Consider the following 17,847-nt stretch of genomic DNA (forward strand, 5'->3'; position numbering starts at 1 on the left):
GCGAAGAAGAAGGCGAAGAAGAAGAAGACGCTCCGTGCGTAAACGAGCGTGAGGAGGAGGAGGAGGAGGAGGAGGAGGAGGTTTACGTTGCAGCAGAAGGTTTACGTTGAGCAAAAATTTAGGTTGTAGCACGTTATATATAGCGCGTGTATGATAAATGAGTGAGGGGTGGGGACGCGCGTGTGGAGGAAATTACTTGGTTAACAACCATGTAAAAAAATACATAGATGTAGAGCTTTTTCGTTAATAATATAATTTATATTAATTTTTTTTATTAACAGAAATACTTTAAAATATTGTTTAAAGATATTTTTGTGAGGTTGCATTATTGCATGAGCATAATTTTAACACGAGTTTAACTAAAAAAATTATTTTTTTCAATTTATACCAGCTAATTTTTTAAATTCTTTTTTATTTTAGATTTTATATCTTAATGCAAAATTCTTTAAAAATTGTGAGTTAAAAAAAAATAATTTTACGATAAAATATTTAATTAAAAATTAATTTTCTATATTTATTCTTCTAACACCTCACATTTTTTTTTTTTTGATAATCTTCTAACACCTCATTGAAGTACACACAAATAAATGTAAATAGATAGAGTTTGTCAACTTTATTTAAGGCACATTTACATATTGTTAAATTTCACTAACATTTTATCCGTATGTCTAAATATGAGATATTGACATTGACTATACATCAGCAAGCATTTTTTTTTTTTTAAATATTTTCACTTCTTTCCCTTTATTATTATTCTTCTAATACGCTTCATATATCACTGATGAGCGGATATTTTATACGCTTTTTGGGGATAATTTCATATAGTTTAGAGTATGTTTGAGTTAGTTTTTAGTCTATTTTTATTAGTTTTTAGGAAAAATTCATATTTCTGGACTTTACTATGAGTTGTGTGTTTTTCTGTAATTTCAGGTATTTTTCTGGCTGAAATTGAAGGAGTTGAGCAAAAATCTGATTCAGGCTGAAAAAGGACTGCTGATGCTGTTGGATTCTGACCTCCCTGCACTCAAAGTGGATTTTCTGGAGCTACAGAACTCGAAATGGCGTGCTTCCAATTGCGTTGGAAAGTAGACATCCAGGGCTTTCCAGAAATATATAATAGTCCATACTTTGCACAAGGATAGACGACGTAAACTGGCGTTCAACGCCAGTCCTCTGCCCAATTCTGGCGTCCAGCGCCAGAAAAGGATCAAAAGCTGGAGTTGAACGCCCAAACTGGCATAAAAACTGGCGTTCAACTCCACAAATGGCCTCTGCACGTGAATTGCTTAAGTCTCAGCCCCAGCACACACCAAGTGGGCCCCAGAAGTGGATCTCTGCATCATCCATCATAGTTTATCCAATTTTTGTAAACCTAGGCTACTAGTTTAGTATTTAAACAACTTTTAGAGACTTATTTTGTATCTCATGACATTTCAGATCTAAACTTTGTATTCTCTGACGGCATGAGTCTCTAAACCCCATTGTTGGGGGTGAGGAGCTCTGCTGTGTCTCGATGAATTAATGCAAGTATTTCTGTTTTCTATTCAAACACGCTTGTTCCTATCTAAGATGTTCATTCGCGCTTAACTGTGATGAAGGTGATGATCAGTGACATTCATCACCTTCCTCAAACCATGAACGTGTGCCTGACAACCACCTCCGTTCTATATCCGATTGAATGAGTATCTCTGAGATCTCTTAATCAAAATCTCCGTGGTATAAGCTAGAACTGATGGCGGCATTCATGAGAATCCGGAAAGTCTAAACCTTGTCTGTGGTATTCCGAGTAGGATTCAAGGATTGAATGACTGTGACGAGCTTCAAACTCCTGAAGGCTGGGCGTTAGTGACAGATGCAAAAGGATAATAAATCCTATTCCAACCGGATCGAGAACCAACCGGTGATTAGCCGTGCTGTGACAGAGCGCGTGAGCGTAGTTTTCACTGGAAGGATGGAAGGTAGCCATTGACAACGGTGATCCACCAACACACAGCTTGCCATAGGGGGACGTGCGTGTGTGAATCAGAAGACAGAGGAAAGCAGAGATTCAGAAGACAAAGCATCTCCAAAACTCCAACATATTCTCCATTACTGCACAACAAGTAATCTTTAATTTATGCTCTCTTGGTTATTCACAATTCAACTGATAAACATAATTGACTTCCTGACTAAGAATTACAAGATAACCATAGATTGCTTCAAACCAACAATCTCCGTGGGATTCGACCCTTACTCACGTGAGGTATTACTTGGACGACCCAGTGCACTTGCTGGTTAGTTGTATCGAAGTTGTGACAGACTGTAAAACTAGATCAGAGTATCTGGCCTAAGAAGCCATTACCAGAGATCACAATTTCGTGCACCAAGTTTTTGGCGCCATTGCCGGAGATTGTTCGTGTTTGAACAACTGACGGTTTATTTTGTTGCTTAGATTAGGAAAAAAATTTCTCTTTTTTTTTTTTTTTGGTTTAGAGTCTTTTATTATTTATCCCTTGTTAAAACACTTTAAAATTTATAGCTCAGTTAATTAGAACGTGGTGGTTATGTTCATGGTAATTGGCTATCATATTTTTTAAAACCTTTTTCAAAAATAATTTTTCTATTAAATCCTGTGCCAAACTTTAAGTTTGGTGTTTTCTTATTGATTTTTCTTAAAATTTTCGAAAATTTCCATAACTCATTTGGCTAGAGCGTTAATCTGTGTTCTTGGTAATTGGGTTAGAGTCTTTTATATTCTTTTCAAAACCTTCTTTTTCATAAATAATATTTTCTCTATTAAATTTTGTGCCAAACTTTAAGTTTGGTGTTTTCTTGTTGATTTCCCTTTGATTTTCGAAAATTTTGGTGGTTTTCTAAAAATTTTAAGTTTGGTGTTCCTTTGTGTTTTCCCTCCAAAATTTTCAAAAACAAGGAGCATTAGATCAAAAAAAAAAATTTTTTAAAATCTTTTCCAAATCATATCTTTTTCAAAACTTTCTAACCACTTTTTCTCTCCTCACTTTTTCGAAAATCATAATTTTTGTTATTTTTATTTTTGGTTAAGTTGTCCTCTTTCCATAAAATAAAATAATTAAAAAGGTAAATCAGTCCAAGTTATATCCATATATCCATCATGGACATAAATGGAGATGAACAGTCCAGGAGGACTCTGGGGTCATATTCTAACCCTTCTACTGCTTCATATGGGAGTAGTATCTGCATACCCTCCATTGGAGTCAGTAGCTTTGAGTTGAATCCTCAGCTCATTATCATGGTGCAGCAAAGTTGCCAGTATTCCGGTCTTCCACAGGAAGAACCTACAGAGTTTCTGGCACAATTTTTACAAATTACTGACACAGTACATGATAAAGAAATAGATCAGGATGTCTACAGACTATTACTGTTTCCATTTGCTGTAAAAGATCAAGCTAAGAGGTGGTTAAATAACCAACCTAAGGCCAGCATAAGAACATGGAAACAGCTGACAGAAAAATTCCTGAATCAGTATTTCCCTCCAAAAAGGATGACACAGCTAAGGCTGGACATCCAAGGCTTCAAGCAAGGAGATAATGAATCTCTTTATGATGCCTGGGAGAGATACAGAGAGATGCTACGAAAATGCCCCTCTGAAATGTTTTCAGAGTGGGTTCAGTTAGACATCTTCTACTATGGGCTTGCAGAAGGAGCTCAGATGTCTCTAGACTACTCAGCTGGTGGATCTATCCATATGAGAAAGACAATTGAAGAGGCTCAAGAGCTCATTGATACAGTTGCCAGGAATCAGCATCTGTATCTAAGCAGCAACCTTTCCATGAATGAAGAGGTTAAAACAGTAACTGCTGAATTCAGTACTGTAAAACAAGCTGCTGAATTCAATCAGCAATTGGATTTTCTAACAAAGCAGCTAGCTGAATTCAAAGACAGGCTACAGGAGACAAGGATAGCTAATATACATATGGACGAACAGTTTAAGCAAACAAAGCAGCAGCTATCAAGGCAAATAGCAGAAGAATGCCAAGCAGTTCAATTAAGAAGTGGGAAAAAATTAAATACCCCACCTCAAGGCATCAAAAATTCAAGAAATGAGCGACCCACCAAAGATTCACCTGAGGACAGTAAGAGCCCAGGGAAAAATAATTCTGGCACTAAAACGCCAGAAAATGGGTGGAATGCTGGCGCTGAACGCCCAGACCATGCCCAAAACTGGCGTTCAGCGCCAGAAACAAGGCAGGATTGGCGTTCAACGCCAGAAATGGGCAAGAGTCTGGCATTGAACGCCCAATTGGGGCAGAATCCAGCGTTGAACGCCCAAAAGGGGCACATTTCTGGCGTTCAGGCGCCAGGAACAGACAGTGAGCTGGCGTCTAACGTCACTCCAGCTTCTGACTCTGGCACTCAATTGCCAGTGAGGGATCAGACACACACAAGTGCTGACAACAACCCCTCTAAAAAGGCTTCTTTAACCACTAAGGTTGAGGAATATAAAGCCAAGATACCTTATCCTCAAAAACTCCGGAAAGAGGAGCAGGATAAGCAATTTGCTCGCTTTGCAGATTATCTAAGGACTCTTGAAATAAAGATTCCATTTGCAGAGGCACTTGAGCAAATACCTTCTTATGCCAAGTTCATGAAAGAGATCTTGAGTCATAAAAAGGAGTGGAGAGAAACAGAAAAAGTTCTCCTCACTGAAGAATGCAGTGCAGTCATTCTGAAAAGCTTTCCTGAAAAGCTTAAAGACCCTGGGAGTTTTCTGATACCATGCATATTAGAAGGTGATTGCACCAAGACAGCTTTGTGCGATCTTGGGGCAAGCATCAACCTGATACCTGCATCTACTATCAGGAAACTTGGCTTAACTAAAGAAGTTAAACCAACCCGGATATGTCTCCAACTTGCTGATGGTTCCACTAAATACCCATCAGGCGTGATTGAAGACATGATTGTCAGAGTTGGGCCATTCGCCTTTCCCACTGACTTTGTTGTGCTGGAAATGGAGGAGCACAAGAGTGCTACTCTCATTCTAGGAAGACCCTTCCTAGCAACTGGACGATCCCTCATTGACGTCCAACAGGGGGAAATAACCCTGAGAGTCAATGATGATGAGTTTAAGTTGAACGCTGTCAAAGCCATGCAGCATCCAGACACATCAACAGACTGCATGAAAGTTGATCTCATTGACTCTTTGGTAGAAGAGATCAACATGGCTGAGAGTCTCGAATCAGAGTTGGAAGACATCTTTAAAGATGTTCAGCCTAATTTGGAGGATTCAGAGGACATGAAAGAGCCTCTGAACTTTCTTCTGAAAGAGGAAAAACCTCCTAAACCCGAGCTCAAGCCACTACCACCATCCTTGAAATATGCATTTCTGGGAGAAGGTGACACTTTTCCAGTAATCATAAGCTCTGCTTTAAATTCACAGGAAGAGGAAGCACTTATTCAAGTGCTAAGGACACACAAGACAGCTCTTGGGTGGTCCATAGGTGACCTTAAGGGCATAAGCCCAGCTAGATGCATGCACAAAATCCTATTGGAGGACAATGCCAAACCAGTGGTTCAACCACAGAGGCGGCTAAATCCAGCCATGAAGGAAGTGGTGCAGAAAGAGGTCACCAAATTACTGGAGGCTGGGATTATTTATCCTATTTCTGATAGCCCCTGGGTGAGCCCTGTTCAAGTCGTCCCAAAAAAGGGAGGCATGACAGTGATTCATAATGAAAAAAATGAACTGGTTCCTACAAGAACAGTTACAGGGTGGCGCATGTGTATTGACTACAGAAGGCTCAATACAGCCACCAGAAAGGATCATTTTCCTTTACCATTCATAGACCAGATGCTAGAGAGACTAGCAGGTCATGATTATTACTGCTTTTTGGATGGCTACTCAGGCTATAACCAGATTGTAGTAGATCCCCAGGATCAAGAGAAAACAGCATTTACATGTCCATCTGGAGTGTTTGCTTATAGAAGGATGCCATTTGGGCTATGTAATGTGCCTGCAACCTTCCAGAGATGCATGCTCTCTATTTTCTCTGACATGGTGGAAAAATTTCTGGAAGTCTTCATGGATGACTTCTCAGTATATGGAGACTCATTCAGCTCCTGTCTTGATCACTTGAAACTTGTTCCGAAAAGATGCCAAGAGACCAACCTAGTTTTAAACTGGGAAAAGTGTCACTTCATGGTGACTGAAGGAATTGTTCTTGGGCATAAAATCTCAAACAAGGGAATAGAGGTGGATCAAGCAAAAATAGAGGTAATTGAAAAATTACCACCACCTGCCAATGTTAAGGCAATCAGAAGCTTTCTAGGACATGCAGGATTCTATAGGAGGTTTATAAAGGATTTTTCAAAAATCGCAAAACCTCTAAGCAATCTGCTAGCTGCTGACACGCCATTTGTGTTTGACACAAAGTGCCTGCAGGCGTTTGAAACGCTGAAAGCTAAGCTGGTCACAGCACCAGTCATTTCTGCACCAGAATGGACATTACCATTTGAGCTAATGTGTGATGCCAGTGATCATGCCATTGGTGCAGTATTGGGACAGAGGCATGACAAGCTTCTGCATGTCATTTATTATGCCAGTCGCGTTTTAAATGATGCCCAGAAAAATTACACAACCACAGAAAAGGAATTACTTGCAGTGGTTTACGCCATTGACAAGTTCAGATCCTACTTAGTAGGATCAAAGGTGATTGTGTACACTGACCATGCTGCTCTTAAGTATCTACTCACAAAGCAGGATTCAAAACCCAGGCTCATCAGATGGGTATTGCTTCTGCAAGAGTTTGATATAGAAATAAGAGACAGAAAAGGGACAGAGAACCAAGTAGCTGATCATCTGTCCCGGATAGAGCCAGTGGAAGGGACGTCCCTCCCCTTTCTTGAGATCTCTGAGACGTTCCCTGATGAGCATCTATTTGCCATTCAGGAAGCACCATGGTTTGCCGATATTGCAAACTATAAAGCTGCAAGGTTCATACCCAAGGAGTACAATAGAATACAAAAGAAGAAATTAGTTACTGATGCAAAGTACTACTTGTGGGATGAGCCCTATCTCTTTAAGAGATGTGCAGACGGAATTATCCGTAGGTGTGTCCCCAGAGAGGAAGCACAGAGAATCCTATGGCATTGCCATGGATCTCAATATGGAGGCCATTTCGGAGGTGAGCGAACAGCCACCAAGGTCCTCCAATGTGGCTTCTATTGGCCCACACTCTATAAAGATTCCCGAGAGTTTGTACGTAATTGTGACAGTTGCCAAAGAGCTGGTAATCTGCCTCATGGTTACGCCATGCCTCAACAAGGAATCTTGGAAATAGAGTTGTTTGATGTATGGGGAATTGACTTCATGGGACCTTTCCCACCATCATACTCAAACACTTATATTCTGGTGGCAGTTGACTATGTATCAAAATGGGTTGAGGCTATTGCCACACCCACCAATGATACTAAAACAGTACTGAAGTTCCTCCAGAAACATATCTTTAGCAGGTTTGGTGTCCCTAGAGTACTAATCAGTGATGGGGGCACTCACTTCTGCAATAAACAGCTTGACTCTGCCATGGTTCGGTATGGGATTCGCCACAAGGTGGCCACTCCATATCATCCACAAACCAATGGGCAAGCTGAAGTCTCTAATAGAGAATTAAAGAGAATCCTGGAACGGACAGTAAATACCCGTAGAAAGAATTGGGCACGGAGCTTGGATGATGCTCTGTGGACTTACAGAACAGCATTCAAGACCCCTATAGGGACCTCTCCATACCAACTGGTGTATGGTAAGGCATGTCACCTGCCCGTGGAACTGGAACATAAGGCCTACTGGGCAACCAGATTCCTAAACTTTGATGCCAAATTAGCAGGAGAAAAAAGATTGCTCCAGCTAAATGAGCTAGAGGAGTTCAGATTCACAGCTTTCGAAAATGCCAAGCTATATAAGGAAAAATAAAAAAAGTGGCATGACAGAAAGCTGTCATCTAGAATCTTTGAACCAGGACAGAAGGTTCTGTTGTTTAACTCTAGACTCAGGCTATTCCCCGGAAAACTGAAATCCCGGTGGAGGGGACCATACGTGATTACAAGTGTATCACCATATGGTTATGTGGAGCTTCAAGATATTGATTCTGATAAGAAGTTCATTGTCAATGGACAGAGAATCAAGCATTATCTTGAAGGCAACATCGAGCAAGAATGCTCAAGGCTGAAGCTAGATTAAAAGCTCAGCAAGGTCCAGCTAAGGACATTAAAGAAGCGCTTGTTGGGAGGCAACCCAATTTTTATTTATTTTCATGGTTTTTCATGTTTTATTCGGTCCATGATCAAGTGGAGTCACAAAATAAATATTAAAAATTGAAAATGGAATAAAAAACAAGCAGAAGAAAAATCACACCCTGGAGGAAGCAGTTGTCTGGCGTTCAACGCCAGAACAGAGCATGGTTCTGGCGCTGAACGCCCAAAATGGGCAACATCCTGGCGCTGAACGCCCAGAACAAGCATGATTCTGGCGTTCAACGCCAGAAATGGCTAGTAAATGGGCGTTGAACGCCCAAAATGGGCACCAACCTGGCGCTGAACGCCCAGAGTTGTGTGCAAGGGCATTTTGTATGCCTAAATTGGTGCAGGGATGTAAATGCCTTGACACCTCAAGATCTGTGGACCTCACAAGATCATTTCAAGATCTGTGGACCCCACAGGACCCCCACCTTCCCTCCTCATAATCCTAGTTTTTTTTTCCACATCTTCTTCTTTATCTATTCCCTCTTCTTTTGCTCGAGGGCGAGCAACATTCTAAGTTTGGTGTGGTAAAACGATTATGTGAAGGATCTATAGCTCAGTGGTAGAACATGTGGCTGCAAATCAAAGAGATACCTCAGGGGATGCACTTTCCTCCACATAATTATTGGAAGCAACTGAGGATAGAAATACCAAAAATCACTAGGAATCAAGCCACAAAGGCAAGGAAGAGACATAAAAGAGCTCAAGAACATCATTGGTGCCTCAAGAAGGAAATGCCATCATCACTAAGGTGGACTCGTTCCTTGTTCTTACTTTCTCTGTTTTTCGTTTTCTCTATGTTAAGTGCTTATCTATGTTTGTGTCTTCATCACATGATCATTAGTAGTAATTAGTGTCTAGTTTGATTTTATCCCCAATTAAGTTATAGTCTATTTTTCTCATCATCAGCAAACATGAATAAAGTAGTAGATCTTTTGAATAAGAGGCAATAAAATTTCGAGTTTTAATAAGAGAAAGTCTAATTAGTTAAATGTGGTGGCAATGCTTTCTGTCTTCTGAATGAATGCTTGAAAAGTACATATGTCTTTTGAATTTGTTGTTTAAGACTGTTAAATATGTTGGCTCTTGAAAGAATGATGAACATGAGACATGTTATTGATAATCTGAAAATCATAAAAATGATTCTTGAAGCAAGAAAAAGCAGCAAAGAACAAAGCTTGCAGAAAAAAAAAAGCAAGCAGAAAAAGCCAAAAGCTCTTAAAACCAAAAGGCAAGGGCAAATAAAAAGGATCCCAAGGCTTTGAGCATCAGTGGATAGGAGGGCCTAAAGGACTAAAATCCTGGTCTAAGCGGCTAAACCAAGCTGTCCCTAACCATGTGCTTGTGGCGTGCAGGTGTCAAGTGAAAACTTGAGACTGAGCGGTTAAAGTCAAGGTCCAAAGCAAAAAGAAGAGTGTGCTTAAGAACTCTGGACACCTCTAATTGGAGACTTTAGCAAAGCTGAGTCACAATCTGAAAAGGTTCACCCAGTTATGTGTCTGTGGCATTTATGTATCCGGTAGTAATACTGGAAAACAAAGTGCTTAGGGCCACGGCCAAGACTCATAAAGAAGCTGTGTTCAAGAATCATCACACTGAACTAAGAGAATCAATAACACTATCTGAATTCTGAGTTCCTATAGATGCCAATCACTCTGAGCTTCAATGGATAAAGTGAGATGCCAAAACTGTTCAGAAGCAAAAAGCTACTAGTCCCGCTCATTTAATTAGGATCCGAGCTTCAATCAAAAAAACTCTGAGATATTATTGCTTCTCAACCTATTAGTCTTCTATTTTATTTGTCTAGTTGCTTGAGGACAAGCAACAGTTTAAGTTTGGTGTTGTGATGAGCGGATATTTTATACGCTTTTTGGGGATAATTTCATATAGTTTAGAGTATGTTTGAGTTAGTTTTTAGTCTATTTTTATTAGTTTTTAGGAAAAATTCATATTTCTGGACTTTACTATGAGTTGTGTGTTTTTCTGTAATTTCAGGTATTTTTCTGGCTGAAATTGAAGGAGTTGAGCAAAAATCTGATTCAGGCTGAAAAAGGACTGCTGATGTTGTTGGATTCTGACCTCCCTGCACTCAAAGTGGATTTTCTGGAGCTACAGAACTCGAAATGGCGTGCTTCCAATTGCGTTGGAAAGTAGACATCCAAGGATTTCCAGCAATATATAATAGTCCATACTTTGCACAAGGATAGACGACGTAAACTGGCGTTCAACGCCAGTCCTCTGCCCAATTCTGGCGTCCAGCGCCAGAAAAGGATCAAAAGCTGGAGTTGAACGCCCAAACTGGCATAAAAACTGGCGTTCAACTCCACAAATGGCCTCTGCACGTGAATTGCTTAAGTCTCAGCCCCAGCACACACCAAGTGGGCCCCAGAAGTGGATCTCTGCATCATCCATCATAGTTTATCCAATTTTTGTAAACCTAGGCTACTAGTTTAGTATTTAAACAACTTTTAGAGACTTATTTTGTATCTCATGACATTTCAGATCTAAACTTTGTATTCTCTGACGGCATGAGTCTCTAAACCCCATTGTTGGGGGTGAGGAGCTCTGCTGTGTCTCGATGAATTAATGCAAGTATTTCTGTTTTCTATTCAAACACGCTTGTTCCTATCTAAGATGTTCATTCGCACTTAACTGTGATGAAGGTGATGATCAGTGACATTCATCACCTTCCTCAAACCATGAACGTGTGCCTGACAACCACCTCCGTTCTATATCCGATTGAATGAGTATCTCTGAGATCTCTTAATCAAAATCTCCGTGGTATAAGCTAGAACTGATGGCGGCATTCATGAGAATCCGGAAAGTCTAAACCTTGTCTGTGGTATTCCGAGTAGGATTCAAGGATTGAATGACTGTGACGAGCTTCAAACTCCTGAAGGCTGGGCGTTAGTGACAGATGCAAAAGGATAATAAATCCTATTCCAACCGGATCGAGAACCAACCGGTGATTAGCCGTGCTGTGACAGAGCGCGTGAGCGTAGTTTTCACTGGAAGGATGGAAGGTAGCCATTGACAACGGTGATCCACCAACACACAGCTTGCCATAGGGGGACGTGCGTGTGTGAATCAGAAGACAGAGGAAAGCAGAGATTCAGAAGACAAAGCATCTCCAAAACTCCAACATATTCTCCATTACTGCACAACAAGTAATCTTTAATTTATGCTCTCTTGGTTATTCACAATTCAACTGATAAACATAATTGACTTCCTGACTAAGAATTACAAGATAACCATAGATTGCTTCAAACCAACAATCTCCGTGGGATTCGACCCTTACTCACGTGAGGTATTACTTGGACGACCCAGTGCACTTGCTGGTTAGTTGTATCGAAGTTGTGACAGACTGTAAAACTAGATCAGAGTATCTGGCCTAAGAAGCCATTACCAGAGATCACAATTTCGTGCACCAATCACACTAGATTTTGAGCTTTGACTCCGTCTTGGGTCTCTTGTATCTTCCTCTCTCCATTTATGAATGTCCCTATTTAGCTGGGGAGGGAAAACTTATATGCATATTCATGAACAATTAGATCATAATTTTTAATTTGCACTAATAATAGATAGGTTAATAATATAATACTTTTAATAATATAATTAATAGTGGATATTAAATATATCTATATTAATTAGACAGGTTTAACACACTACATTTTGACTCATCAGCAATGAGTTTAAGTCTTAGTTAAATAGTTTTTACTTTGATCATCATGGATTTTGAGGTAATAATAATATTGTTAAACCTGATGAAATTTTTGTTAGATCTAGCCCTAATAATGTTATAAACGTTACTTGATACATTATATCTTTTTCATTAAGATACAACTTGATCATCACATCATGCACTTGAAGTTTTGTGATGAGAGTTCAAATAATGGAAATATATTGACACTTTTTCTTCTCCTTCATGCAAGAAAAATTAAAAGTTGTCAAACCTCGGATAAGTTTGCATCAAAAGAAGTGATGGAAAAAAAAGAATGCCATGCATTTTCTTGTCTTCACGGAACTTGTTTTACTTTTGACTTCATGAGATCTCCATTAATGAACAGCCTGAGCAGTATATTTATCTTCAACTCATCCTTATCCAAAGATATTGCTTGGTATAATTGAAAACAAAACTTTATTTGTATAAATTAAATAAATTTATGCAAACATTTAAAAAAATATTTAAGAAAACAATTTGATTAGATGACAATATAAAATTTATTATATTATAAGTATATCAAAATTAAACCACGAAGGTCTAGTATATAGTATTGGTTATCCGATCATTAGTCCCTTAATCAAGGGGTAAGAGTTCAATTCCTAAAACTTAGGGATATAAGTACTTTTTTCGTCCTTAAGATTTTGGTCCAAAATTAAAATCGTCTCCGACCTTTTTTTCTTATTAAAATCATCCTCAACGTTACAAAATGTTAAAAAATCGTCCTTTTGTCCAGGAAAAATATTTTGTGGACAATTTTATCCTTACATAAAAATTTAATTGATGTGGTGTCATTTGATCCACCAATCCCGTTCAGACAATAACAACGAGTCGGAATCATCTTCATCCCCTGCCTTCGAGTCCACATCATTCTTCCTCACCCGATTCTCGAACCTCAAATCCTCCATCGAATCCCAACTCATTCACTCCCATCACAGCTCAAACACCATTTCGAGCAAATCTCAGCATCAATCTTCCATTTGGAGAAGCTTGTTGCAGAAAATTCCTACTTCCTTCCCTCTTACGACGTTCGATCCTCCCTCAAAACCATCGCTGATTTGAAACACACACTAGAAACCCTCATCTCCCAGCTTTTCCCTAAGAAGAAGTTCTCCTTCAAGAACAAGGATGCCACCAAAATAGACACTACCAACAACAACACTGTTACTCCACAAGAACCCAAACAGTCCCTACCTCTCAATCGCGACTCCCCGGGGTTCAGGAACAAATTCGACGAGCTTTTGGTGGGTGATTTTAGGGGATCGGAGGTTGGAAAATTCACGGTGTCTGATCTCAATTCCTGCGAGGTTAGGATAATTGGTTGTGTGAGGACGCTCTTCGTTCACAGGTTGAAGGATTCTAGGGTTTACGTCGAGGTTAGGAGCAGGCCCATAATCGAGGACAGTAATGGGGTGAGGTTTGCGTCGTACTGCTTGCGCTACGAAGGGATCAAAGAGGATCTTCGTGGTGCTGGTCTTGATGCAGAAACTGGGAATTGGGGGAATGTGGACGATTTCAAGTGGTTGAGGGCGGTGCAATCTCCAAATTGGTTGATTTTGCCGGAGAATGTAAGTGTTGGAATCGTTGATATATTCAATTTGGAAAATGGGAAGAAGGACGGAACTGATGATGATGATGGGATGGGATGGGATTTGGGATGGAGGGTCAAAGAGTAGGAGAAAGGGACATTGGGGGTGGGTTTGCGGGTGGGGGTGGGAGAGAGACGAAGAGATGCTAGGTGTGGGTGGGGTGGGATTTTATTTTTTTATTTAATATTATTTTTATTAATAGTTAAGGATAATTTGGTCAAAAAAATATAATTGAAGTAGAAAAGGACGATTTGATAACGTTTTGTAATGTTAGGGATGATTTTAATAAGAAAAAAAGGTTAGGGACGATTTTGATTTTGACCTCAAACCTTAGAGACGAAAAAAATACTTATCTCTAAAACTTATTACTAGATGTATAATCTTTAACTGCGATGGAAGTTTTAAGTGATAAAGGAATTAGTCACTATTGGCCACGATAAACACCATGATATAGACAAAAAATATATATATATTAAAATTAAATTCATAATAAAAGATATAAATAATAGAAAAGATACTAGTTACCATTATAGAAACTTTAATAAAATAAAATTAATAAATTAAAAAAATAAATATTTAATCATTATTAAATTTCTAGCCTTCGTTATGCATAAGTCCTACTACATTAATTCAAGAAAAAATTAATATTCATTCTTTTATTTTACCAATTATTCACCTTACCCCTTAGAAGAAGTTCATCCATATGGTTGTATATGGGGATGATAAAAAAACTCAGAAACTCCGAATTTTTTATATCCACAAATTTCCACAGGAATGGAATCTGCTTTCGTGGATAAATAGGAATAAATGAGGTAGAGATTGAGATATCATGTACTTTAGAGATTGGCAAAATTTTTGCGAAGAAAATATACTTAAGTTAAATGCAATCCTAATTCATTATTTACTTAAATGAAAATTTTTTATTTTATTTATATATTAAAAATTATATATATATATATATTAATTATGTTAAATTTATATTAAAATTGTGTTTTGATTTAATACATTTGATTGTGTTAATTTTTTTTTAAAATTTAATATCAGTAAATACCTGCGAATATTTGCTTTTTTTTTCACAGAAAAAAAATAAACAGTGGTCTGTAACGGAAATAGTAAAACAAAAACAATTAAGACATGAGTCGTATCAATGCCAACCTTTTAAATTGAGGAATGTGTAACCATTAAGGTATAACTAGTATTTTTATTAGTAAAAACACTACTTTTAAAATTATATTAATTTTGTCATAATGATATTATAGATTATCGCACAACAAATTTATAAAATCAAATTATTTTTATAAAAAGATTGTAGGAGACAAAAATTTTTATCGATTAAAAAGACCTAAATCTCTGTAGATAAAAAAAATAAATAATAAAATTTTTAATTATTATTTTCATATAAAAGAGTTTAATTCTTTATTAATAATTAATTTTAATATTTATTATCTAAAATTTAAAAAAATTTATTTAATGTGTATATTTTTACATTTGATTAGGTATTAAGTTTGTTATATAAATAGAAATAATTAATTTTTATACTTATCATTTAAAAATAATATTTTTTTCTCTCTATGCATATAAAAATATAATTAGATATTAGCATATAAAAAAATTATATTGATAGTTATAAATTAACTCAAAAATTTTTTTAAACAATTGAATCTTGATTCTAATTTTTAATCACAACATTAATATTCTCTCCAAATTATATGTAATAAATATTTGAAGGAAGAGAAATAAAAATATAGATTAGAAAGATAAGTAGTAAAAATTTAAAACTAAATAAAAAAATATGTATATAATAATAATATTTTTAATTTGAATTATATTATCTTGTTAATTTTACTTTTTGTAAAATAGAAAGGTAAAGAAAATTAGAGAATGAAAAAAAGAGAGAAAAAGATAAATAAGAAGAATCAGAGAGAAATTTGTTAATTTTGAGAAGAAAAATTCTATTTTAATTGTAATGAAAATATATCTAGTGATATATTTTGGTTTGTCAAAATATTAATATAAAATATAAATTATAAATTATATATAAAGTAAAAAAGATAGAGAGAAATAAAAAAAGAGAGAAATAGATAAGAGAATGTAGGAAGATAGTTTATTAATTTTAGAGAAAAATATTTCTTCTCAATTTTAATAAGAGAGTATCATGTGATATATTTTGATTATTAAATTAGTTAATAATATATAATATAGTTATACTTCAATTTTAATTTTAGTATTTTAATTAATTAAATATAATTAGAGAATATTTTATCATATATTTTGATGGTCAAATTTGTAATTAGTCATTGATAATGATATATAAAAAAATAGAGTGTGTGAAAAAATGATAGAAATAGAAGAAAAAGAAAAAAAGAGAAAAGAAAAACTTTTTAATTTAAAAAATTACTTTTGATTATAATAAAAAATAATATATAATAAATTTTGATTGTAAAATTAATAATATATAATAGATAATAAAAATGGATGCATTTATGATTAATGAATGAGATGACAAAATTGTATAAAGTTCTCCCACAATAATTCAAGCAATATAAGTGTACGTGCTTGACAACTACTTTAATTTTGGTATGACACAATTCTTAGGAAATGGGTTGTTGATTTGAGTAATTTTTATCAAGACGATAATTTCTATATAATTAATTTATTTTTTTATATATAAATTATATATAAATTTTAGTTTAATTTTTTTAAAATTTTATTTTAGTTTTATTTTATTATAAAAATATTTTTGATTTTCCTCTAATATTTTACTTAGTTTTGTTCTGAGTGTTTGCGATGCAATTTGAATCGATTTTAAGTCAAAAATTTATTCAATCCGAATATTAATTTTATTTACGGTGTAGTTTGAATTTGATTGAATTTACAGTTTTGTAAACTAAAAAATTTAAATATACATAAAAAATGTTAACATCAAATTTTAAATAAGCTAACTAGTTGCATAATAAATTTGGAACTAGTTGCACTTAGTTGCGGCCTAATAAATAAGGCCATTACTTACCCGATATACAATATTAACGGATATCGGTTCCATACCTTACAGTGGTCGATTGGAAAGAAAACAAATAACACTGGAGTTTGGGTTCGTGAAAATTCAGATGGGGTTTATTTTGATTGGTTTGGTGTGTTGTGCAACAAAATTGAATTACGATATTTCTGTCGCATTACGTATAAGATGTGCGTGTTTAAATGTAAATGGTATGATCCAAGTTTGCGACAAGGAACACGAAAGCACAAGGACTACGATATCACTGAAGTTAATGTAACCAGGAAACATAGGCACTACGATCCTTTTATACTACCTCAAAATGCACGACAGGCATTCTATTTACCTTTTCTGGTTCATACAAGTCTAGTTGGGTAGTTGTGGTTAAGACTAAGCCAAGAGGCCACATCGAGTCTGATGATAGGATAGAGGGTCGGGAACCTTACCAGATTGAGGATCCAACTCCTTCAAAAACAGTGGTTGATACCAATGAGACAATCAGCCTTAGATTTGCTGTTATGGGTGATGACATCATTGACCTTGGACTAGATGTCGACGCACTTCCACCAGAGGACGACGATCTTCAAGAAGAAGACGGGATCAATAGTGACGAAGAAGAGGATGACGAGTTCGATGATAATCAGAAAATTTCCTCGAAAGAGGAGAATGGTGATGAACCAGAGAAAGAAGATGATGAATCTGATTAGGGTTAATATAAACATAGTTATGTGATATGGATTTGTTTAAGAAACTTTGAGTATTTGTAATATATATTTCAGTGAATGTAAACATAGTTTTGTGAATTTAACATAGTTAGCATTGTTGAAAATTCTTAGAATTTCTTAACCCTTGACCATCCATATTAAATCATTAAGAAAGAAATACTTGAATGCAGAAGCATACCTGAATTCATGAGCATGATTAAAAGAGTTTGGTTCTTTGATCTTTCTCAACCAAAGCCTTCTTTATCCCTAATAGGGTTGAATTGCAACTCATCTTATGAAAAAAAAAGTTACAGAAGCGGCATTGATATGTTGGGGACCAAAATCTTAAAATCACTATTTATATTTGAATGTGGCACCCATTAAACTCTAAAGCCCAAATACAATAGTATCTCTAGTTTTATTCTCATTTAATTCCAAATAAAAAATAATAATGACTTATTCTATTAGTATTTATAACAATAAATGAGATCACCTATATAAGTCATATAATATGAAATAGGCAATGTAATTATTATCAATTATATGTATTGCCCATAAATAGATTAGAAAATTCACTACAAGAAA

At 36.2% G+C, this 17,847-nt stretch overlaps 1 pseudogene; it reads left to right on the forward strand.

The window, feature by feature from the left end:
• The first annotated feature begins 12,757 nt into the window (after positions 1-12,757).
• Positions 12,758-17,265, forward strand: LOC112730450 (tubulin-folding cofactor C-like; annotated as a pseudogene).
• Positions 17,266-17,847: the final 582 nt, after the last annotated feature.

This window comes from Arachis hypogaea, chromosome 12, assembly GCF_003086295.3.
Source record: "Arachis hypogaea cultivar Tifrunner chromosome 12, arahy.Tifrunner.gnm2.J5K5, whole genome shotgun sequence".
Taxonomy (NCBI): Eukaryota; Viridiplantae; Streptophyta; class Magnoliopsida; order Fabales; family Fabaceae; genus Arachis; species Arachis hypogaea.